Here is a 25,499-nt window from a genome sequence, read left to right as displayed (position 1 = left end):
TTGTAGATTCAGAGAAGAGAGACTGGGATGAACTTCTCCCTTTTCTGCTGTTTGCAGTGCGGGAAGTTCCCCAGGCCTCCACGGGATTCTCTCCATTTGAATTGCTCTATGGCCGCCAACCATCCTAGACCTTCTAAAGGAGTCCTGGGAGAAACAGCAGTCCCCTTCTAAGAATAACCTGCAATATGTACTAGACCTTACTGCACCGACACACTTTATTCGAGCAAATACCCAGTATGTACCTGGCAGATACCTGGAATGCGCCGCTCCTCACCTCTGACAAGCCCCGTTGCGTTTGCCTTCCCAGCCTGGGTTCATGCCTGACTGACGGGCGGCTGATCTGTTAAATGATAATGATTAGGATTTAATAGGCTGCAATGCTTCGCGTGTCTACCAGATGGCATAAATTCATGAATTGTAATGCAGTATATATATATATATATATATATATACTGTGCAGTATTGCAGCCAGCGGGAATAAAATGCTTCAATCCCTGAATGGAAAATAACCCAATGCACTCGGGCAGAAAACAGTCACAAACCTCAATACACCCGGGTATACCCGAATTTGTGGGACTAGCTGAGCTCGAATAAAGTGTGTCGCCAGTGTAGGAAGCGCCTAGATGTGGTCGGCCATTTTGCCAGGGAGAATCTTAGATCAGCCCAGGACAGTCAGGAGAGACATTACAATCAGAATGCTCACATGAGAGTGTTTCACCCAGGAGACCAGGTGATGTTATTGTTACCCAGTTGCGAGAGTAAACTCCTGGCCAAATGGCAGGGCCCATTCGAAGTACTCCGCCGTACGGGTGATGTGGATTACGAGATCGCTCAACCAGGGTCCAGGAAGGGTAAACAAATTTACCATGTGAACTTGCTGAAACCCTGGAAGATGCAGCGGTCTCTATTAATCCACCCGGTGGAGGAGGAAACGGACTTGGGTCCTCAGCCTCCACGGGAGAACATCGTGAGTGACGATAAAATCCCAATGGGTAAACAGTTGTTCTCTGAACAAAAAGGGGACTTGTTAGCAATAATTACACAATTCCAGGATGTTTTTTCTGACTTACCAGGACAAACTAACTTAATTTCCCATGCAATCGAGACAGCACCTGGGGTAAAAGTACGTTCCCGTCCTTATAGGTTGCCTGAAAGTCGTAGGACTCTGGTAGAGAAGGAGGTACAAGAAATGTTACACTTAGGAGTGATTGAGGAATCATGCAGTGAATGGTGTAGTCCACTAATTATGGTCCCTAAACCCGATGGGAAGGTAAGATTTTGTGTGGACCTCCGAAAGGTCAATGCGGTATCCAAGTTTGACGCATATCCGATTCCAAGGGTGTACGAATTAATTGACGCCCTTGGTAACGCGGAATATATATCCACGTTGGACTTGACAAAAGGATACTGGCAAATACCCTTAGAGGAAAAGTCCAAATGCAAAACAGCCTTTGCCACTCCCATGGGTTTATACCAGTTTGTGACAATGCCATTTGGACTGCATGGAGCCCAAGCCACATTTCAGAGACTCATGGATAAGGTACTGAGGCCCCATAGGACTTATGCCGCAGCCTACCTAGATGACATTGTCATTTATAGTAAACACTGGCGGGCCCATCTAAATAGGCTGAAAGCGGTCCTCAAATCTCTAAGAGAGGCAGGGCTCACAGCCAACCCTAAGAAATGTGCCTTGGGTAAAGCGGAAACCAAATATTTAGGGTATGCAGTGGGAGGTGGCAAAGTAAGGCCACTAGCCGACAAGGTAGCTGCCCTGAAAGAAGTTCCGACCCCCCAAACAAAAATGCAGGTACTCTCTCTGCTGGGTTTAGCAGGGTACTACCGGCGGTTCATCCCCAACTATTCGGAAGTGGCAGCCCCTTTAACGGACCTCACAAAAAAGTGTGCCCCTACACAAGTGGTGTGGTCAAGTGATTGTCAGAGAGCCTTTGAGGACATAAAAAGGTGTCTATCAGAGGGTCCCATCCTTAGAATCCCAGACTTCAACAGCCCTTTTATAGTGCAAACAGATGCATCAGAGATAGGGCTAGGGGCAGTGTTGTCACAACAGTTTGAGGGAGTTGAACATCCTATCCTTTTCCTGAGTAGGAAATTGTTCCCAAGGGAAAAAAACTACTCAGTGATTGAGAAAGAGTGCCTCGCAGTAAAGTGGGCAATCGAGGCTTTGAGGCATTACCTGGCAGGAGTCCATTTTACTTTGGTGACGGATCATGCTCCACTGAAGTGGTTAAATAGCATGAAGGATTCCAATGCTAGATTGACTAGGTGGTATATGGCCCTCCAACCCTTCTCATTTGAGATTCAGCATAGGCCGGGAAAAGAGAACGCAAATTTCTAGAGAAGGCGTGGATGGTCGGGCTTCAGCCGTGCGTAGCCCCAGCCACACACTAACAGGGGAGGAATGTGTCAGGGTAAATTAAAGCCACCAGTTATATGCCTGGAAAATCTATGTCTAGTCTGCAGTGCAGCACTGACAAGGTTAACGTCAGCTGGGAACCTCAGGACAATAAGTTGGATCCCAGCTGCCTAATCAAGGTGTGTTAAAACCCAGGCTATAGACACATGGATCTTGGTTGTTGATGAGAGAGGAGTAAGCTGCTGCTAAAGAGATTTCCTGATACAAGGTCTGATAAACAAAGTAACTGAATTATAAACTGTCTGTCTCCTGCTTAGAAAAGGAATTGCTTCCTGAGTTACACACTGTCTGCTAAAGAGAAACTGTTTCGTTTGGTTTTTGCTGAAGAAAAGCTATTTTTGTTTTGTGTGTTGTATATCTGTTAAGGCTAAATAAATAAGCCTTGGCAAGAAACCCACGTGTGTAGTTGCATGTACCCTGCAACAATGCTCTACTACAAATATCACTTCTCCATACAGACACAGTACAATAAAATCAATTTTCTTAAAAAATCCAATCTCATCTTCCAATCAAAATCCTCAAATGCCAATCAAAAGCATCAAATGCCACTGAAAACATTGCATTTACATTGTATACATGATGAATACAATCTATGCACCATATACATTCTGCAAATGAATGTTAACAATAACATATTACAAACAAAATACCAATACAGCCAAACAAGTATACTATTTAAACCAATCCAGTAACCATAAATCAATTAGCATTCATTAATTAAATCACTAAACAACTTAAATTCCATCCACAACAATAAAACAATTAACTAATTCAATCGTTGAACAGAACAAGTTATCCTAAGACAAAATATAAGTACCACAAAGAATACAATATACAAAAGCAAGCATCACTCTGACCTAAAGTACACCATAATAGCAAAAATTACATCTCTCTAATTGTAAAATACATGACACACACATTTATGCATAGCAGCATAGCCAAAAACATTTTAAACACAGCAAACAAGCAAACAAGCTTTTAAAACAACATAATTTCTTATCCCGTATGTATAAATCGATCTAGACATACATACATACATATAGTGGCAAGAAATGATGTACAATAACAAAAAATACACATGTAAAAAAACCTAAAAAAAAAATGAACAAGTTAAATAAAATACATTTCTTTTGTTCACTTACCATTATTTGACCCACTCACCGACTCCAGTTGAACATCTTACTCTCGAACCAATCCATGCACAGTAGCCCGTAAAATAATAAACCATAAAATAATAAAGTATAAAAAATGCACAAATGCGCACCAGGGATTAGTGGAAGGTAATTTATTAAAAAGTACACAATAACTGAGGGGATCCAACCCCACCTCAGAACAGCTGTGCAGCTGAACGGCTGAGTACCACCATGAAAAAATACTAGTAGTGACTATACCCTAAGCTGCACAGTATACAAATGACAATAAAATCCATATAAAATAAACCAAAAAAAATAAACATGAAACAACCTATCAACCGATTTGTTATGAAACCGCCATAGGGTTAGACACTGGCAAGGGGAAACGAACACCTACACTGAGACAGACAGCAGACTCGCGGTGTCTGCAGAGGATCCGGATCTCGGCACCGCGGAGATGGAATAAACCGCTGCTGTCTCCTGCAGGCTCCGTCACAGCTTGCCAGCAAACACGCGCAGGATGAACTGTCGTGACCTCTATGCATTTCGCACCACGTGACATGCCAGTATCTAACCCTATGGTGGTTTCATAACAAATCGGTTGATAGGTTGTTTCATGTTTTATTTTTTTTGGTTTATTTTATATGAATTTTATTGTCATTTGTATACTGTGCAGCTTAGGGTATAGTCACTACTAGTATTTTTTCATGGAGGTACTCAGACGTTCAGCTGCACAGCTGTTCTGAGGTGGGGTTGGATCCCCTCAGTTATTGTGTACTTTTTAATAAATTACCTTCCACTAATCCCTGGTGCACATTTGTGCATTTTTTATACCTTGTTTTTCAGGGTGCCTTCCCCCCCTTTTCAGGGGGGTTCACCTTGATTTGAGAGCTTCTGGGGAGACGCTGTATGTGCATGCTGCAAAGGGACTATCCACATCTTTATACAGCACGAGCGCTGAATATCCTGTTTTTTCTACATAAAATAATAAACATTAAAATAAAAAACCAAATCAATCCACGGGTCTTCTATTTGTAATCCATCTTCATCTGTATTTTTCTTTCTTGTATCTTCTTCCGGTCTTTCTTCCGGGGTCTTCTTGTCTTTTTTGGCCACGCCCTGGCCTTCTTTCTTCTTTAGGAGGTCCTTCCTCCTCGGCGTCTGCCTTCAAAATGAGACGACATATGCTTTTAAAGGCATGTGATGTCACATTTTTGTCATATGGTTCCCACGGCCCTGACTGGGCCGTGAAAACTATGTGTTTTGGCCGATAAAAAAAAATGATGATGTCATTTAAAGGCAATGAAAGCACAGCCAATCAGAATGTCATGATGAAGCCACTGTACAAATGAATGGGTGAAGGGTGGATATCGGGCCAGGGTGGCGTAACCCCTTAATTACCTTTGCGGTTATTATTCGATAAGGTGATTCAGGGGTTAATTGATATCTGAATGTGATTGCAATGTATTGGCTATATATTGGCTATATAGTTTGTGGGCAACGGAAGACAAGGATTTTGCTGGCGACGGGGTCTTCTTATTGATGAGGTCAGTAGTACTTCATTTATTTTAATAAGCTAGTTAATGTGTTTAATAATGGGCAAATAATCTATTATCCCTATCTGGATAATAGTTATTTTGCACATTATTGTACTGTAGGTGTTGGGGGGGGGGGTGAATGATGTATTGAATGTATAGGTCAGGTTTATTTATTTTACATTCAGGGTTTGTTCCTTTTGGTTCTGCGTGAGACCTCTGGAGACCACCTGCAGTATCCTCGGGTATCTCACGGGTATCAGGCTATGTGGTCCACGGGGGCACCTGCGGGGAAGAACCGGTGGCCCCACATCTGTGGGGGCACTGCGGACCCGTAGTCTGCGGGGAATAACCGGTGGCCTCACATCTGTGGGGGCACAGTGGACCCGTAATGTGTGGGGAAGAACCGGTGGTCCCACATCTGTGGGGGTACTACGGACCCGTAGTGCCCACCCGTGGGTCCCCAGACCGCCGTGGGAACCACTCGAGGCCCAGCAGACACCTTGGGTCTGACCTGGGGCTCCCAGACATCCACGGGCCTACCGTGGGGACACCATTGTGGCTCACGATGACCCACGGAGACCACCTGGGGGCCATGCGCCTGGCGGGACCCACCAACAGGCCTCCAGAACCTGTATGAAACAAGCTGCTGGTAACCTGTAGGTCTGTCAGGTGACCCATCAGGCCCACCGGGGACTCGCGTGGGGCTGGGGTATGAACCCTGTATGTAAAAGGATAAATCATGCATTTATGGGGGGGCACAGGGGGTGGGTAATGTATTTAATAAATAGAATGATGTGTATTGTGGGGCAGTGTATTGTTTTTATTGTGGGTACTGGGGGTGGGGGGAGGGGGTATTGGCCCCAAGGGTATGTGGGTAGGCCTCCCAGCCGGGTAGTGGGTGATGTTGATTAGGCCTCACGGGGTGGGGGGTTAGTGGGGGAGAGTATGTAGGCCTCCCGAGTGGTGGGTGAGGGTGGGTTAACCCTTTAATGACTGTAGCGGTTAATAACCGCTATGGTGATTAAGGGGTTAAGGGACAATACATTGGATGTTTTTATTCTCGTTTCTGTTTTGCAGCAGCGGAGGGGCATGGGCAGGATGAAGATGAGGATGGCCCTCATTGTGGCAGCTGGACAAGAGTGAGTGCTATATGTATTTAATGTATTTATTGTTCTTTATTTATTTAAAATGGGCACATTCACTATTATCCATTTGTGGGTAATAGTAATTGTGCCCATTACTATACTGTATGTGTTAGGGGGGGGGTGGGTTATTTCTTTATAAGTATGTATTTGTTTTGACATTAATTGGGGGGGGGAGGGCACAGAATTGGTACTGCAGGCCTGCGGGTAACACACGAGGACCCCTGCCGGCCTACCAATCATTGATGTACATATATGTGTATGTTAAAGGGGTATAGTGGTTGTTGGGGTAATATATATATATATATATATATATATATTTATTTATTTATATATATATATATATATATATATATATATATATATATTTAGTGTGGAGCTGTTGTTTGTGTATTTTTTTAATTGTGTGTACCGGGGGTGGGTGAAGGGGGTATTAGCCCCAATGGTGGTTGTTTAGGGCTTGCGGGTGGGTAGCGGGAGGTCTTAACCCCTTCATGAACGTAGCGGTATTAACCACTACGGCCGTGAAGGGGTTAAATGCACCTGCAGCCCCCCGCAAGCCCTAAACAACCACCAAGGGCCAAATACCCCCTTCACCCACCCCAGCTACCCACAATAAACCTGGCACGGCGGGTTAACCCCTTCATTGCCTTAGCGGTTAGCCGCTAAGGTAATGAAGTGGCTTTTAAATGCATTTTTCCTGCCTCGGATGCATGCCGGGGAACTCCGGTGCTGCTATTAGCGGGTATCAGCCCCTGAGACCCCCGGCATCAATCCCAGGCAGGAAAAAGGCCTGATTTTTTCTAAGTGTCGCCCTTGCCGATGCTTATACACCACCAACCCGCCAACTTTAAGTTGGCGGGACAGATTGGCGATAAATTCTCTTTTCGGTAGTGCCCTGATTGGGGCTACCTGAATTCAGCCGAGTTCAAAAAGTGCTGATAAGTGGCTTATCGGCAACCGCATGCCGATAATTTTTTATCGGGAAGAAATAATGCCGATTTTTGCCACTTATCGGCGCCTACTGAATCGCAAAGGCTTTTTGTGGTGATAAAATGGCGATAAAATGCTTTTCGGCGCTTAGTGCATGAGGCCCTTAGTAAGAAAGGCTTTAAGGTGCAGTAGTGTATGCTTTGTCTATGTGCATGCATGTCTAAGGAATGCATATCCATGTGTTTGAAATGGAATTTGCATTTCAGAGGAGGGCTGGGGTTTTTCTTCACATGAACAAAAGGCTGAAAAATCAGATGGGACCTTAGCCACTGGTATTTCCCCGCAGGCGGTTGTATATGCAACTATAGGGAGTGGGGAAGGATAACTTCTTTAATTTCAGTGAAACATGCTTTGTGTATGACAGTGGAAAGTATGGAGCGCTAGCGTGATATACACTTGCGGCCGACCTGAGTCTAAGTCGGCTAGATCCGCGGCTCTCAGATTATCCCGGTTAGGTCCGTTTTTCTGTTTGTTTCGCCCGGAGTTAACTGCGTTATTTTAGCGCTCGTGATTTTAGCATTTTATTCTAGTCGTCTGCAATACTGCAATGCCGTGTAAAAACTCTGGGGGGCGTTTGCGAGCTGTTGTCTTTGGAAGTCTAATACCTTCGCGGTTCAACCTACGTCAGTACACAGTCTGTGTGTGCGCGCGCAGTAATTGTAAATTTGCATATTTAAAGTATACATGCATTTGCAGTGCTGTGCTGCTGTACAGTATGTCTCATTTGAAAATTGTTGAAACGCATAGGTGTGTACAGTACTGTAACAGTGTCACATTTCGGCATATACAGCGCTCTCCCCTCACTCAGGATAATTAACTGCACTGCAGGGTATTTCAACTTCCTATCTTCTGTGCAATGCAGTACATCTCTCCCACACCATTCCTTTGAACGTGTGTCTGGTTTCAATCACATTCCTGCTTGACAGCAGGTGATTACTATGCAAGCGCCTGTTAGTTCGCCCACCACTGCTTGCTTGCTTGAGTGAGTGACCAAAAAAAAATTAAAAAAAATTGTTATTGTAATTTTTTTTTTCTCCACAAGCCTGCAAAAACCATCTTACTGTATTACAATATTCAATCTGTGCTGTAGCTTTTGACTGCAACCCTCTGCGTTTGACTGCAAATGGTTGATTTGTGTGCTTTTTACGTACTGTATTTGGGGGTGTATTATTATGATGAACTGTCTTTTGAAATTAAAGTATGTCTTTATCTTTGAACGTCATGCCGCTGTGCCCTGTAGCCTCCTCCCCCATGAACATACACAAGGCTAGCTCAAGGATTTGTATTCCACGGAGTCATTAATTTTCTGAATCTTGACATTGTGTTCTTAATCCGTCCATAGCCGAGCTACAAAGCCTCACTGTGCCTGCGTGTAATCCTTTTTGAGATGCGAGCTAGCTGCTTACTGCGCATGACTAACCCAACCCCCCCCTCTCTCCACAGAATCGTTAATTTTCTGAATCTTGACATTGTGTTCTTAATCCGTCCATTGCCGAGCTACAAAGACTCACTGCGCCTGCGTGTAATTCTCTTTGAGATGGGAACTTTGAGGCTTTGTTTATGGCACCGCTTTGGAAAATCCCTTCTCGAATTTGATTTGCACAGAGCATCACCTCTCTATGTGCCTGTGTAATCCTGTTTCGGATGGGAGCTAGTTGATTCCTGCTCATGCGCCTGTAACTTCACCCACCACTGCTTGCTTGAGTGCCCCCAATTTTTTTTTTTAATTATGATATTTTTAACTGTTATTTTATCTACAAGCCTGCGAAAACAATCTTGATATTACGATATTCAATCTGTGCGTTTGCCTGCACATGGTTGATTTGTGTGCTTTTTATATACTGTATTTGGGGGTGTAGGGATCAAATTACAGTATTATAATGAACTGCCTTTTGAAATTACTGTACTGTACTCTAATCTATGTAATTTCTTTGAACTGCTGCACAACTAATCCTTCATCCCTCCCCCACACACACACAAACTCTTATCGACAGACACCTCCACAGAGTCATTCATTTTCTGAAGTTAGTCATTATGTTTTTAATCCGTCCCTAGCCGAGCGTCAATCGCCTCACTGCGCCTGCGTGTACTCTAATCCTCTTTGAAATGGGAGCTTGCTGCTTACTGCGCATGAGTCAACAACCCCCCTCCACAGAGTCGTTAATTTTCTGATTATTGCCATTGTGTTCTTAATCCGTCCATAGCCGAGCCACAAAGCCTCAATGCGCCTGCGTGTAATCCTCTTTGAGATGGGAGCTAGCTTATTACTGCACATGACTCACCCCACACCCCCCCCCAACCCTTTGAGGTGTTGTTTACGGTAACGCTTTGGAAAATCCCTTCTCGAAATGTAAATCTGATTTGCACAGCATTGTGAGAATTGAGAGTTAAAAAAACCATTAACTGATTCATGTTGTTTTGTCATTCATTCTTATTCATTGGTGTACTGTGGGTGTGTGTGTGTGGGGGGGGAGGGGGTGTTGTCAATGATTATGATTAGCAGGAATGTAAATAAATATTTATTTTATTTTATCAGGAATCAAAAAATACAAATAATACATAATGCAGTCTTTATTAAGTTCTTCTGGCAGATTGAAATAGGATAAACATTTAGAAAACATTTGTAAAACATGGATAAACATGAATAATGCACATTTATAAGAATATTATGTAATAATATATACAGTAATGTATAATATATATCTATATATCTATATATCTATATATCTATATATATATATAGATATATATACATACATACATACTACATATATATATATATATATATATATATATATATATATATATATATATATATATATATATATATATATATATATATATATATAATTTTTTCCGTCTTTATCTTGTTCCTCATTCTGTGTACAGTACAGTAGTTCATTGAGAGAGGAGAGGTTTTGTGTACATCATTACTGCTGTTTATATACTGTACATTTGACTGTACAAACAGATTAGACTGGACATAACACCCCACCTCCCCCCAGGCCACCCTTTTATCCTGAAACGACAAGAAAACAAAAAAATAGTGCAGTTATGTGCGTACTGTAGATTGCTGGTGCTGCTTTCTCTGGAAAGAAAAAAATTGAGCAGTTAGTAGGCAGTTAGTGTACTACTGTCAAACTAGTCTATACTGGAACTACTGTATACTCTGAATACTGTTAAATACTATGTAACCAGATGGCTGGTGCTACTCTCTCTGTAAAGAAAAAACTGTAACTACTGTATACTCTGACTATCAGGAACGAAAAAATCTGTGCCATACTAACCTGTATCATACTGTACTTACAATACTACAGTACAGTACTACTTTCCTGATGCTTGCCCATTACGCGCGATCACAATGGGCAACACAGTCACAAAATGGTCTATGTATTTATTGCAGCGTTCCACGGTGAGTACATCGTTCCAAAAACTCATTATGCCTTTCAACAACTCGTCCTTTTTGGAGGGTTTCACCACTTTCCGGATATGGTCCTTCAGCTGATGCCAGACCATTTCAATCGGATTGACGTCTGGCGATCTGTCATTGGAAAAAAAGGACAATTAGTTTAAGAGATACAGTACACAGTAAAAACAGTGGGGAAAAAATGAGACACGGTTACCGCACTTACTCCGCTGGCGTCTTCACCCAGTTGATACCGTGCTCAAGGATATGCGCTGTTGACGCGGTGTGCTTCGGATCGTTGTCCTGGTAGAAACGGTGACCATCCAGGAACTCGCGTGTGATGTATTGCACTATCTCAGGGACAATGTTGTCTTGGAAGAAAGCTTTATTCATGATTCCTATAGCAAGAAAAGAAAAGTGCTCAAAAAACTGCACAATTGTACAGTACAGTGCATACAGTGAGGCTACACTAGGAAAGTACAGTGCATAAGGCTACATTATATTTTATATATTTTACCTTCAAAGATGACAATGCATCCTGGTCCATGCCTAGAGATGACACCCCACACATGCAGCTTTACGGGGTGTTTTGGCCACGGCTTCAAAGATATGCGGCCTTTTTTGTGGAATGCAAAGGTTGCAAATCTCTCCAGCGACACAGTAGACTCGCCAATGCTGTGTCTCATCTTCTTTATGCTGGTCTTGGATACAGTGAGATTGTGATTTTCCTGCAGAGTGTATTTGACCCTTAATGCACTCTGCTCATCATTCTCCTCACTTATTTTGTCCACCAGAAGAGTTGTCTCCCTACAATGTAAAGAAAAACAATCCGGTAAGTATAAATATTAGAGACAGTAGATCAACAGGATACAAAATATTGTTCTATTAATATGCAGCAATATAAAAAATATATATACTGTTGTAATATAAATATAAAAAATATATATACAGTACTGTTGTAATATAAATATACAAAATATACAAAATATATATACTGTTGTAATATAAATATAAATATAAAAAATATATATACAGTACTGTTGTAATATAAATATACAAAATATATATATACTGTTGTAATATAAATATAACTATAAAAAAAATATATATATACTGTTGTAATCTAAATATAAATATAAAAAATATATATACTGTTGAAATACAGTATAAATATAAATATACAAAATATATATACTGTTGTAATATAAATATAAATATACAAAATATATATTCTGTTGTAATATAAATATACAAAATATATATACTGTTGTAATATAAATATATAAATCAACACCTGTACCTGGTCGCCAAGCATAAAAGGTTACACACTTTGCATAGCCCACCACTCGATGATCTGTATCTGAACTTGCCCTTGTCTAGATACTGCATTGTGCCACCTGCTTCCATTGAGCAACGCTGATTCTACGGACGCAGGAACCCACTCGCCTCTGCCGTGCCTGTCATGCAGAAAAAGCGAAAGGCAGTTGCCGTTTCCACGCCAAGGCAAAAGCGACAGGCTAAGGCCAATAAACAAAACCTTCTGCTGACTCCAAAGGCTAAGGGTTTTCATAGACGTCAGCCTTATTATGTCAAGAAGAAATACGGTGATGTACTCTCGACGCAAAACAAATGGTTGCCAACCCATCGAACCCGCAGACCACTACCTCCCATACGCTTTGATGACTCTGTCGCCGCTGTCCTGGAAATCTTCAGTCCGTCTTCTCCACCCCTCATCCTCGACGCTGCTGCCGCCCTCCAGGAAACCCACATGCCATCTTCTCCAGTTCTATCCAACGCCGCTGCCGCTGGTGCCTCTGAAATCCACGGATCACTTTCTCCTTTGCTCTTAGACGACTCTGCTTCTCGCCCAGAAATCCAAAGGTCACTTTCTCCATCCCTCTTCGACGACACTGCCGCTTCTCCTCTACCGGATATCCACAGGTCACCTCCTCCACCCTTCTTCGACGTCGCTGCCGCTTCTCTCCATCGAACCCCCATCTCATCCTTCGTTGCACCCATCCACCCAGATGTCCACACGCCATGCACAAGAAGCAGCTCTTTAGTCCGGATGCTGAATGGGATAAGTGTGGATATCCCTGGGAACTCTATTGTGCTGGCAAAGATAGATTTGCTTCTGGAGACCATGCTAAATATGGAGCAACGGATGCAACATATGGATCAACGGATGGATCTATGGATGGAGAAGATAGAGGCTGACATAGCGGGTATACATCATTAGCTCGGTGTTCATGCCCCTGTTTCCCCGACGCCAGAGCAGGAGGGTGGCATGGATGTGCTGAATGGGAGCATCAACCCCCTTCCATCACCAAGTGCACCTTCTCCAACAGAAGATTTAGTGTACATGTATGCCGTTGAGGAGGACATGACAACCCCGTCAAGACCACGCCAGGAGACAACACGGCGACCAAGACCGGAGGAAAGCTTCCTCCCAGACAACCTACCATTGCCCGTTTCCTCAAGCACACCCACTCCCAGAAGACCTACATTCGCTCGCATCGCTACGGTGCCTCACATCACCCTGCGCGATCTGCCACCGGCGCTCAGGGAGAAGTATAGGGTGATGAGTGCTGGTGCACCCCACAAGTATGCCTTGTTACTTTTTAAGCACCATGTGCCCTACTCTTTGTACTGCAACTGGGCCTTCAGAGTGAACTACGAAGGAAATCGCATAAAAAGGCGCTTCCTGCCAATTTAAGAAAGACCATTCTTGGGGAATTGCGGCGCTTTTATACAATTACAGATCCTGTATTGAAAGGCGTTCGAGACTGCATTAATGGCGTTTTGCGCCATGCAAAGAATCGGCCATGGACGGACAATCTGGTGGACTTTCTGGTTTAATCACGGGTACTGTAAGACCATACTGATGTGCTGAACTGTACTGTACATGTTTAGACCTGCTGTACTTAAATAAAAGAGATGTTGTTGTGTGTTTTTTTAACTTGTACTGTATTTATACAGAAATATTTTAACTCGCTGAACACACACACAGGACCTGCACAATTCCAGTCCCTGAGGGCCACAAACAGGCACAGTTTTCAAAGGGGCGGCCACTAGCAAGCCGGGAAATCTCCCGGCTTCCGGAACCGGCCACACTTTAATAAAGTGTGTCGGTAGTGTACACTACTGTCCAGGCATACTGTACTGTATACTGTAGGCATGCTCAGTACAAGAGTATTAAAAAAAATAGAAGACACATACTTGATATACAGTACTGTAATACATTTAGAATAAATGCATAGTTTTTATTTTTTCGGGTATATAAAAAAGTATTGTATACTGTACGGCCGGAAAACATCAGCATACTGTTTCAGGTACAGTATTCTATCCTAATCAATAACAACGGCCACTAAACTGTAGACTCTGGTACGTGGGTTTTTAAATCCGATTCAGCAATGTGCAGGCATTGTTATACAAAGCGATATTATCCATGGAAATCCCTCCATTAGCCGTTTTCTATGCTGATGAAAAACAAAAAGAAAAGTTTTACTGTAATGGTCAGCCCCCTAAAGAAGTTCCCAGCCAGTCCCACCAATAATTTTCTTGGGGGGCGTCTCCTGTTCACATGCGCATGCGCCTACCGTCGATGTAATGACACGCATATGCGTTTCAAGAAGGTTCCAATGCGCATGCGCCTAGCGTTCCACCAATTGTTCAGTATCTGCAGCACAGTACTGGAGAAGCCACTTGGCCAATAATATTGCATACAGGAGAATCGCTAGACTTTTAAATCGCGCCGATATTGATACTGTATTGTCAAAATAAAAAAAACACAGAAAAACACAGAAAATAATACGGCAACAATACTCACATAGAATTTCCCATTCAGCTGGCGCCGGCGCCGGTCCACTGCCAGTCCAGTGTTCTTGATCATCCACGTCGATAGTTTGCAGCGGGACTAGTACACCTGTAGTGAGCTGATGAGGCTGGAAATTGCTTAGGTATGCAAGCTTGATCGAAACTGCACGCGAAATCTGGCTCAGGCTTGCTGGATAGACAGCAAGGGTTGTCACTGATGGTGGGACCGTTATTGGAAGCCAGTGCTGGTGCATTGCTTGGCAGCGACTGTCGTTTCTTAGTTGGTTTTAACACGACTTTTCGCCTTTTGTCGTCTGCACGATCATAGATACAGGAAAAAGCCGGTGATACACACCAATACCCTCCAACAAATTGTGGCTCAATACGATAAAAACAGGGATCGCTACATAACCTTTTTCTTATTGCACACTTCCACGTATGAGGAGCTGGCGAAAATTGGTAAAAGTCATAGTTTTCGATAAAATACTGATAAATTTGAACAACTGTTGCCATCTTATCATCTGTTGCATTAATCGCGGCCCATATCAAATACGTGTAACTCCTGTCGGGTTTTTGGAAAACGGGCTGCACTTGAACACTCATGGCGACGGCTCTCTGGAGACTACTGTAACAGGAACTGGTCTTTGTCTTTATTTAATATGAAAAGCCTAAATTGATACATTTTTGCAACCTCTTCCTTCAGTCTCAAGGCCAATTTACAATAGCACACTGTGGTATCTTTTTTAAACGAAACACCTGCAAGTCGACACATTACTGAAGCGCATGCGCATTACAATTCATGCATTTCTGCCATCTGGCAGACACTCGAAGAATTGCAACCTATTAAATACGAACCATTCTCAATAAACGCATCAACCACGCGTCAACCGCGCATGACCCGCGCATGACCCGTGGCTCAGAACGCAAAATGTATGCGGCATGCTCCCAGTGAAGTGCGTCGCATTCCAGGAAAAAGCCAGGGAAAAACCGGCGATGTGTTAGAATAAAATGATCCGCAGCAGTATCGAATAATGTTAAAATAATGTGAAAGGTTATACTGTATGTTATAGTACCTTAAGAAAAAGGGAAAACTTAGAAAATTGTCGTTCTGCAGCTAGAGTATAATGGGGATATCTAGCCCACTACAAAAAGATTGAAAAATGGGAAAAACTCTGGCACATTAACTCAATAAACTGCCATTAAATATAGTATTAAGCCAATGTGTGTGCCGAGGCACCTAATGACAAAGCGATGCGTGCAGGGATGGTGTAGTTGTATCTTACTTGGTGTAAAAAAGGGGTTAACCGGCGCCAATGAGGGTAAATACCAGTCCTGTTGTGACAGTCCAAATACAGTCCTTGGGATGATGAATGGTGATGATTCTCACCTCAGCAGTGCATATGTGAAAAAAGAGAAAGGAAAAATAATAGTGCAGTAAATCAACACAGGGGGGGGGGGTGTCACAGATACTGACAAAAAAACAACAAACAAGACATACAAACATATAACACTAGCACGGCCTAAATATTAATAAAAAGCATATTTATTGATGTGGAAATGTGCATAAACCGCATCCGGAGGGGTAAAATTGCAACCCTACTCACAAAATGCTGGAAAGGTACAGGCAGATCTGCTGTATGCAGCTGGGCTCTCAAGATGGCGACCGGAGCACTTGTGCTGGCGTCCACACGTGACTAGGAAGCCAGGCAGATGACTCAGATGACGAGGCCTCTGGGCGGACGTGACGTCACCCCCGTTGTGTATTCTCCACCGGCTCACAGGACTCCAGTCCTCCAGTCCTCATCAACAGCCGCAATATCGCCGTACCTCGGTTCAAAACACTTGTTGGAGACTGCAGAGTTTCTCCTTTGGAACTGCAGACTTCACCACACTGAAACACTCTAAAAACTTGAAACTTCCCGACGCGTTTCGTACGCATGCGCGTACTTCTTCAAGGGATGTGCTTGTCTGATAGTCTCTATGGTATATATACCCTCAGTCCAAAGTCCTGGTTGGTTAATTGGATAAGTGGTATTAACCCCAATTAGGGCTAATAGACAACAGCACATGAACAATGGCCTATGCTAATCAACATACATAACAAACATACAACATTAATTGGGATAACAGAAAAGAGAAAAAAAAACGTTAAAAACATTTAAAAAGACATTAAAAATATAATGGCAGAACAAAGAATTAATGACTTAAAAATAAGTGATTATAAAAAGGCTTTGAGTTCAAAGTCGATATTCATTCCTTTAGGGGAGAGAGTTTTAAGTTCATATATCCAGTAAGCCTCACGTATACTGGCCTGCTGGAGTCTACTCCCCCCTCTAGGATTAACATCAACCTGCTCAATTGCCTGACAGATAAGACCCTTGGGATTCTTATCATGGTACAGAGAAAAATGATGTGAGACACTATGTGTCACTAAGCCCCTTCTGATATTGTAAATATGCTCATAGACAATCTCTCAGAAAAGTTCTCCCTGTTCTGCCCACATATTGCAAGCCACAAGGGCATTGCAATAAATATATGACATATGTGGAGTGGCAGTTAATGAAATTATATATAGGGTAACTCCTATTAGTAACATTAGATGTAAATTTTTTTGAATTTTTACTAAAGAGATTGGGCAAAGAAATCCAAAGAGATTAATGTTACAAATGTAGATAATAAGAAACCCAGTGTATCGACAGGACCTAAAGAATCCAATGCTAAAAGGAGCAGATTTATACAAAAGGGAGCTAACAATGTCCCAAAAAAAACCCTCCATTAATGTACTGGTTCCCACACCGTTCGTTCCGGTTAAACAACCGTTGCATGATAAAAATCTATATCTGCAACAAAAAAGAGCTAAGGAGCGATATGATGCACTAACATTACCACAATCAATTCCTATCACGGTCAGCAATAGATATACATTGCTGTCCGATATAGGATCAGAGAGTGATGTGGAGAGCATCTCGTATACACCACTCCCCACACCAGCCATTAAATCAAATTTTTTTTTTTTAGAGTGGAGGAAGGAAAGAGATCACATCTTCCCAGAGGTGGAAATAATCAAACATGTATCAGAAATCCAACCTCCACTAAACCACAAAAAAAGAAAGACAGGACCCGAGGGAGAAGAGGAGGTACTAGTAGAAATCAGGTAAAAATTACAAAAGAGTATCCGAATATCTTTAATATAAGTCAGTACCAGCTCACCGACATTGAGAAAAAAGTACTCAATAAAGGACTTAAGTTTGCTTCAGTCTGTGGACCAAATAGTTTTAATCTCTACATAGATGTTCACAAATTTGCCCGCAAACTCGCCCTGAAAAAATATTTTGCTAGGGATAAAATTACTAACCAAACCAATCCCATCCAAGAGGTACGCAGTACTGCTGATCCTCAAGAAAAAACTTTTAAAAAAGCATCCACGTTCTATCCAAAGTTCGCACAAGGACATCTAGTAAGCTCCTTTGTAGAAATGGTCAGCATAGATCTAGAGAACTCATGTAGAACATACAAAATCAAAAAAGATAATTTTAATATTAAAGAAAAAGAGGCAGTCCAAAATCTAGAGAATAATGACTCGATTGTTATCAAATCGGCTGATAAGGGTGGGGGTATTGTGGTCATGGACAAAGAGTATTATCTAAAAGAGTCCATGAGATTACTGGGAGATGAGACCACATACCTCCCCCTTAACAGTGACCCTTTGGTACATTTCAAAGCCGAACTGGGAGAATTGTTGACTTCTGGTGTAGATAGTGGGGCATTATGTGAGGATGAGTTCAAGTTTCTGTCTGTTCAGTTTCCACGCACACCGTTATTTTATTTTATACCTAAAATTCACAAAAATTTAACTGCACCTCCAGGGAGACCTATTATTTCTGGTATTTCTTCCCTCACTTCAAATCTTTCACAATTTATAGATCACCATCTTCAACCGGTAGTCACTGGTGGTAGGTCCTATTTGCGAGACACGACACATACGCTACAAATTCTAAAAGATCTTAAATGGCAGCAAGGATACATTCTAGCCACGGCTGATGTAACATCCTTATACACAGTTATTGACCATCATCAAGGATGCCAGGCCGTGTCTCGCAAACTGGAACACTCCAGTGGCTATTCACGCACCAAGAGGGATTTTTTAATGGAGAGTATTTGGTTTATTTTAACACATAATTATTTCACTTTTAATTCTCACTATTACATTCAGAAATGTGGTACCGCCATGGGTACGAGGTTCGCTCCTAGTTATGCCAACTTATTCATGGACAGTTGGGAGGAGGAGTTCATTTGGAACAACTGTCCTCTAGGAGCGAACCTGATGCTCTGGCGGCGCTACATTGATGATGTGATTTTCATTTGGTCAGGCACTCAGGATTCTTTAAATGATTTTTGCACTTATTTAAATCACAATCACCTTAATTTAAAATTCACATGTAGTTTTAGTACTGAACACATCGATTTTCTGGACCTCCACATATATGTCAAAGATGACATATTGCACACAAAAACCTTTTTTAAGCCTGTGCAGGCAAATAACTATGTGCGCGCGGATAGTCACCATAATCCGCAGTGGCTGCGAAATATTCCAAAGGGACAACTGGTACGTCTTAAACGTAACTGTTCAGAAGACGAGATTTTTAAAAAACAAGCAGAAGATCTAAAACATAAATTCATTAATAGAAAATATAAAGAGTTTGAATTAAATGAGGCTTTTAATCAGGTCAATGAGATCAATAGGGACACTTTACTTCAATATGAGGTTAAAAAGAAGGAAATAATAAATACACGTCACAACCAGGTAGCGTTCATCACTCAATATAATGAGATGGCGCCAAAAATTAAACAAATTATAAATAAGTATTGGCCTATTTTATTACAAGATGAAGTATTGGCAGATATCCTCCCAAAAAAAGCCAATATTATATTTTCCAAGGCTAATAACTTAAAATCCAAACTAGCTCCCAGTTGTCCGGTAAACCAAAGAAAGCAGAAACTAGGAGGGAATCTAAAAGGTTTCTTCACCTGTGTAAAATGCGTAGCATGTTCATTTAGTAAAAATTCAAAAAAATTTACATCTAATGTTACTAATAGGAGTTACCCTATATATAATTTCATTAACTGCCACTCCACATATGTCATATATTTATTGCAATGCCCTTGTGGCTTGCAATATGTGGGCAGAACAGGGAGAACTTTTCAGAGACGTGTCTATGAGCATATTTACAATATCAGAAGGGGCTTAGTGACACATAGTGTCTCACATCATTTTTCTCTGTACCATGATAAGAATCCCAAGGGTCTTATCTGTCAGACAATTGAGCAGGTTGATGTTAATCCTAGAGGGGGGAGTAGACTCCAGCAGGCCAGTATACGTGAGGCTTACTGGATATATGAACTTAAAACTCTCTCCCCTAAAGGAATGAATATCGACTTTGAACTCAAAGCCTTTTTATAATCACTTATTTTTAAGTCATTAATTCTTTGTTCTGCCATTATATTTTTAATGTCTTTTTAAATGTTTTTAACGTTTTTTTTCTCTTTTCTGTTATCCCAATTAATGTTGTATGTTTGTTATGTATGTTGATTAGCATAGGCCATTGTTCATGTGCTGTTGTCTATTAGCCCTAATTGGGGTTAATACCACTTATCCAATTAACCAACCAGGACTTTGGACTGAGGGTATATATACCATAGAGACTATCAGACAAGCACATCCCTTGAAGAAGTACGCGCATGCGTACGAAACGCGTCGGGAAGTTTCAAGTTTTTAGAGTGTTTCAGTGTGGTGAAGTCTGCAGTTCCAAAGGAGAAACTCTGCAGTCTCCAACAAGTGTTTTGAACCGAGGTACGGCGATATTGCGGCTGTTGATGAGGACTGGAGGACTGGAGTCCTGTGAGCCGGTGGAGAATACACAACGGGGGTGACGTCACGTCCGCCCAGAGGCCTCGTCATCTGAGTCATCTGCCTGGCTTCCTAGTCACGTGTGGATGCCAGCACAAGTGCTCCGGTCGCCATCTTGAGAGCCCAGCTGCATACAGCAGATCTGCCTGTACCTTTCCAGCATTTTGTGAGTAGGGTTGCAATTTTACCCCTCCGGATGCGGTTTATGCACATTTCCACATCAATAAATATGCTTTTTATTAATATTTAGGCCGTGCTAGTGTTATATGTTTGTATGTCTTGTTTGTTGTTTTTTTGTCAGTATCTGTGACACCCCCCCCCCCTGTGTTGATTTACTGCACTATTATTTTTCCTTTCTCTTTTTTCACATATGCACTGCTGAGGTGAGAATCATCACCATTCATCATCCCAAGGACTGTATTTGGACTGTCACAACAGGACTGGTATTTACCCTCATTGGCGCCGGTTAACCCCTTTTTTTCATCTGTTTCCCTGACTGGTTGTACCACCAGTCTTTTACCTGGCTGCCTGAACATTTATTCATTAGTATTCCTAGCGCTGTTTTGCACCTATTCCTTTTTTCTGTGATCTTACTTGGTGTGTCACTATACCTGAGTGAAGTCCTCTCACCGATAGATACTGCTGCGACACACTTTATTCGAGCAAATACCCAGTATGTACCTGGCAGATACCTGGAATGTGCCGCTCCTCACCTCTGACAAGCCCCGTTGCATTTGCCTTCCCAGCCTGGGTTCATGCCTGGCTGATGGGCGGCTGATCTGTTAAATGATAATGATTAGGATTTAATAGGCTGCAATGCTTCGCGTGTCTACCAGATGGCATAAATTCATGAATTGTAATGCAGTATATATATATATATATATACTGTGCAGTATTGCAGCCAGCGGGAATAAAATGCTTCAATCCCTGCCTGGAAAATAACTCAATGCACTCGGGCAGAAAACAGTCACAAACCTCAATACACCCGGGTATACCCGAATTCGTGGGACTAGCCGAGCTCGAATAAAGTGTGTCGCCAGTGTACACACTTATTACCTCAGCTCCTGCTGCATGTATCTTAGCGTTTTACCAATAGATAGGTGTAACGCTGTGCTCACCACGGACAAGGAGAAGCCCCGAAACTGAGGTGAGAAGAGTAACACCTGCACCCACAGCTATGGGGACACGCCTGGAAAGTGGAAAATAGGCGTCTGGAACCATACGGGAGTATAAGATAAAGTAAGATACTCGCCGGACGAGAAGGGAGGTTCCAGAAGATAGTTGGTACAGAGAGCTTGGGGTCCAGAGCCGGAAGGTAGATCAGAATCCGTAAGCAGATGAAAGAGGTCAGAGAGTTCAGGAGGTCAGGACACTAGCCAAAAAGTCGAAGTCCAGAGCGGATCCACCGCCAAGCCGGTTCGGTACACAAAGGATCACTAGAAAAGACAAAGGGACAAGAGCAAATGCAAACACGACCGTGGTTAACACTGGTCATACAGAACTATGCTCAGCCAAAGAAGGAATGGCTGAGCAAGGTATAAATAGGAGGAAGAACCAATAGGGTGAGGGGGAGTGACGAGGGAGCGGCCCCAGGGAAGATAGGGATTGGTGGGGACAAGATTGCCACAGCTGTGCTGGATGCGAGGCTTGTGAGCGGTGCACGTGCATCAGGCGTGTGCGCCACATGGGAGAGGAACGCGCGGCCTAAGCTGGGGGTTGGAACTCCTCCTGGGGAAGGACGTTAATAGTTTTAGTTCGTGCGCGCGCATGCGCGCTTTCATTAACCAATGAAGTGGAAGGAGGTGCGCGGCCTTGGCAGGGAACGGGAATTCATCCCGCGAGAGGGCAGAAGAGTCCCTGTGTGTGAGCGTGTGTGTGCGCACGCATACATACGTCCTGGGGCAGCCCCGGGAACCGGAGAGGCAGGAGAATGGTCCCGCTCGCAGCAGTGAGTCTGTGGGGCCGGGGAGCGCCAGGTGTGTTGCGGCAAGGGGGGAACCCTCTTTAGGAGAGGTATTCCCCGAAGGCTTACAGTACCCCCCCTTTGAGGAGCGGCCTCAGGACGACTCCAATATGGCTTTTGGGGGAATTTAGAGTGAAAGAGTCTCAGCAGTCTGGGAGCATGAATTTGATGTTAGGGTACCCAAGATCTTTCCTCTGGGCCAAAGCCCCTCCAGTGAACCAGGTACTGCACCGAACCCCTCGTCCTCCTGGAATCCAGAATAGACTGAATCTCAAACTGCTCCTGCCCCTGAACTATGACTGGTTTAGGGTCAATCAGTGTCCTGTGGAACCGCGGACTCTGTAACACAGGTTTCAGCAGTGACACGTGGAAGACGGAGGGTATCTTCATGGATGGAGGAAGTTCCAGACGATATGCCAAAGGATTGATCCGTTCCACTACTGAGAATGGGCCCAAGTACCTGGGAGCCAGCTTGTGGCTTGGAGTCTTCAGTCTAATGTTCTTGGAGGAAAGCCAGACCTTATCCCCTGGCTTGAAGCCTGGTGCCTGACGGCGGTGAAGATCTGCCTGTGCCTTTTTTCTGTGGGTTGCCTTTCTCAAAGCCTCTTGGATCTTTCTCCAGGATTCCTGAAGATCCTTGATTCGGTCATCAGCCGCTGGAACCCCGGAAGGAACTGAGGTGATGGGCAGCTGACCTGGGTGAAAACCATAATTAATGAAAAAGGGGATCTCAGCGTGGAGCTGTTCTTTAAAGAATTATGGGAGAACTCTGCCCACGGTAGTAAATCTACCCAATTATCCTGGCTGTCCACGATGAAGCATTGGAGGTATTGCTCCAGCGTCTGTTCGTTCTCTCGGTTTGCACATTAGTTTGGGGATGATACCTGGAAGAAAAATGGAGGGTGATATCCATCCTGCGAGCAAAGGCCCGCCAAAATTTTGAGACAAATTGTGTACCTCGATCGGATACGATGGAGAGAGGAACTCCGTGAATGCGGAATATCTCCCTAACAAAAATGTCTGCCAAAGTGGCCGAATTGGGTAGGCTTTTGAGAGGAACGAAATGAGCCTGTTTGGAAAAACGGTCCACGACAACCAAAATGGTGTTCATCCCTTTTGAGGTTTGAAGTTCCACCACAAAGTCAATGGACAGATGACTCAATGGGCGTTCTGGTCTAGGGAGGGGTTGTAGAAGGCCGTACGGCTTTTTACGAGCGGTCTTAACCTGGGCGCAAATTGGACAGGTTTTTACGTACTCCAAAATGTCCTGGAACATGGCTGGCCACCAAAAGGTACGACCAATGAGGTCAGAAGTCCTATCAATGCCTGGATGATCTGCTGACCTAGAAGAATGACCCTACTCAAGAATCTTCTTAAGGAAGCATGGAGCTGCATACAGACGGCCAACCGGCACCTTAAGGCCCCTCGGGAGGTTAGCTTGTGCTGCCATGACCTGATCCAGGGTATCGAAAGAGTTGGCCGAAATTATATATTTGGAGGGTAAGATTGTTTCGGAGATAACTTCGGAATTGTCCTCAGACAGGAATTGACGTGAAAGTGCATCTGCCTTTTGATTCTTTGAGCCAGGAATGTAAGATATGAGATAATTAAATCTCGAAAAGAAAAGAGACAATCGAGCCTGACGTGCCCCAAGGCGACGTGCACTCTCAATGTAAAGCAAATTTTTATGATCAGTAAAGATTGAAATGGGGGTCTCTGTTCCCTCCAGAAGATGTCTCCATTCCTGAAGGGTGAGTTTAATCGCCAGGAGCTCTCTGTTTCCGACATCATAGTTCCGTTCTGCCGAATAATTTTTTTTTGAAAAGAACCCACAGGGATGAAGTTTGGCCTGTGGGGACTGTCTCTGAGAGAGAATGGCGCCAGCACCGACGTCGGATGCGTCTACCTCTAAAGTAAAGGGAAGCCCGGGGTCAGGATGACGCAAAATAGGAGCAGAAGCGAAAGATCTTTTGAGGGAATCGAAAGCTTGGAGAGCTGCAGGAGACCAAACTGCTGTGAAAGCTCCCTTTTTGGTAAGGGCAGTAATGGGAGCCACGATAGAAGAAAAATTCTTGATGAATTTACGATAGTAATTCGCAAATCCCAAGAATCGCTGTATGGCTTTCAGGGAAGTGGGTTGTGGCCATTCTAAGACAGCTTTGAGTTTGACTGGGTCCATAGAGAAGCCAGTGCTGGAAATGATGTATCCAAGAAAGGGAATGGAAGAAAGATGAAAAGAACATTTCTCTAGCTTAGCATAGAGATGGTTCTCCCGAAGGCGGGACAGGACTAATTTGGTGCGCTGAATGTGGTCAGAGAGAGATTTAGAAAAGATAAGGATATCGTTAAGGTATACGATAACGAAGCTGTCGAGGAGATCACGGAAGATCTCGTTGACAAACTCCTGGAAGACCGCCGGGGCATTGCACAAGCCAAAAGGCATAACTAGGTATTCATAATGCCCATCCCGGGTGTTAAAGGCGGTCTTCCACTCGTCACCCTGACGGATGCGGACAAGGTTATAGGCTCCGCGGAGATCAAGTTTGGAAAAAATTGTTGCCCCCTGTAGGCGATCAAAGAGTTCGGAAATGAGTGGCAGGGGATAACGGTTCTTGATCGTAATCTTGTTAAGGCCTCTGTAGTCAATACAGGGACGCAAGGAGCCATCCTTTTTTTTACAAAAAAAAATCCAGCTCCAGCTGGCGATGAAGAATTGCGAATGAACCCCTTCCTCAAGTTATTCTGGATATACTTGGCCATGGCCTTGGTCTCAGGTATGGATAGGGGGTAAGAACAGCTCTTGGGTAGGGCAGCACTGGGAAGAAGGTCAATAGGACAGTCAAAGAATCTATGGGGGGGTAACACTTCGAAACGTACCTTATCAAAAACGTCCACCAGGTCCCAATAGACCGCTGGGAGAGAAGTTTTGGACTCCGCGGATAAATTCACTCCGGCTAACATCTGTTTGGGGGGAAGACAGGTCTTGAGGCATTGGGGACTCCAACGTATGGGTTCTTTATTACCCCAATCCAGTGGTGGGTTGTGTAGTTGCAACCAAGGGAGTCCCAGAATCACATCTACCGATGGAGTATGGATCATGTCCAAGATAATCTTCTCTTGGTGACCATCCTCTGTGGAGAGGGATAGAGAGCAAGTCTCCAGGGAA

Source organism: Ascaphus truei, chromosome 1 (assembly GCF_040206685.1).
Source record: "Ascaphus truei isolate aAscTru1 chromosome 1, aAscTru1.hap1, whole genome shotgun sequence".
Taxonomy (NCBI): domain Eukaryota; kingdom Metazoa; phylum Chordata; class Amphibia; order Anura; family Ascaphidae; genus Ascaphus; species Ascaphus truei.
Note: the sequence above shows the minus strand (reverse complement) of the source record.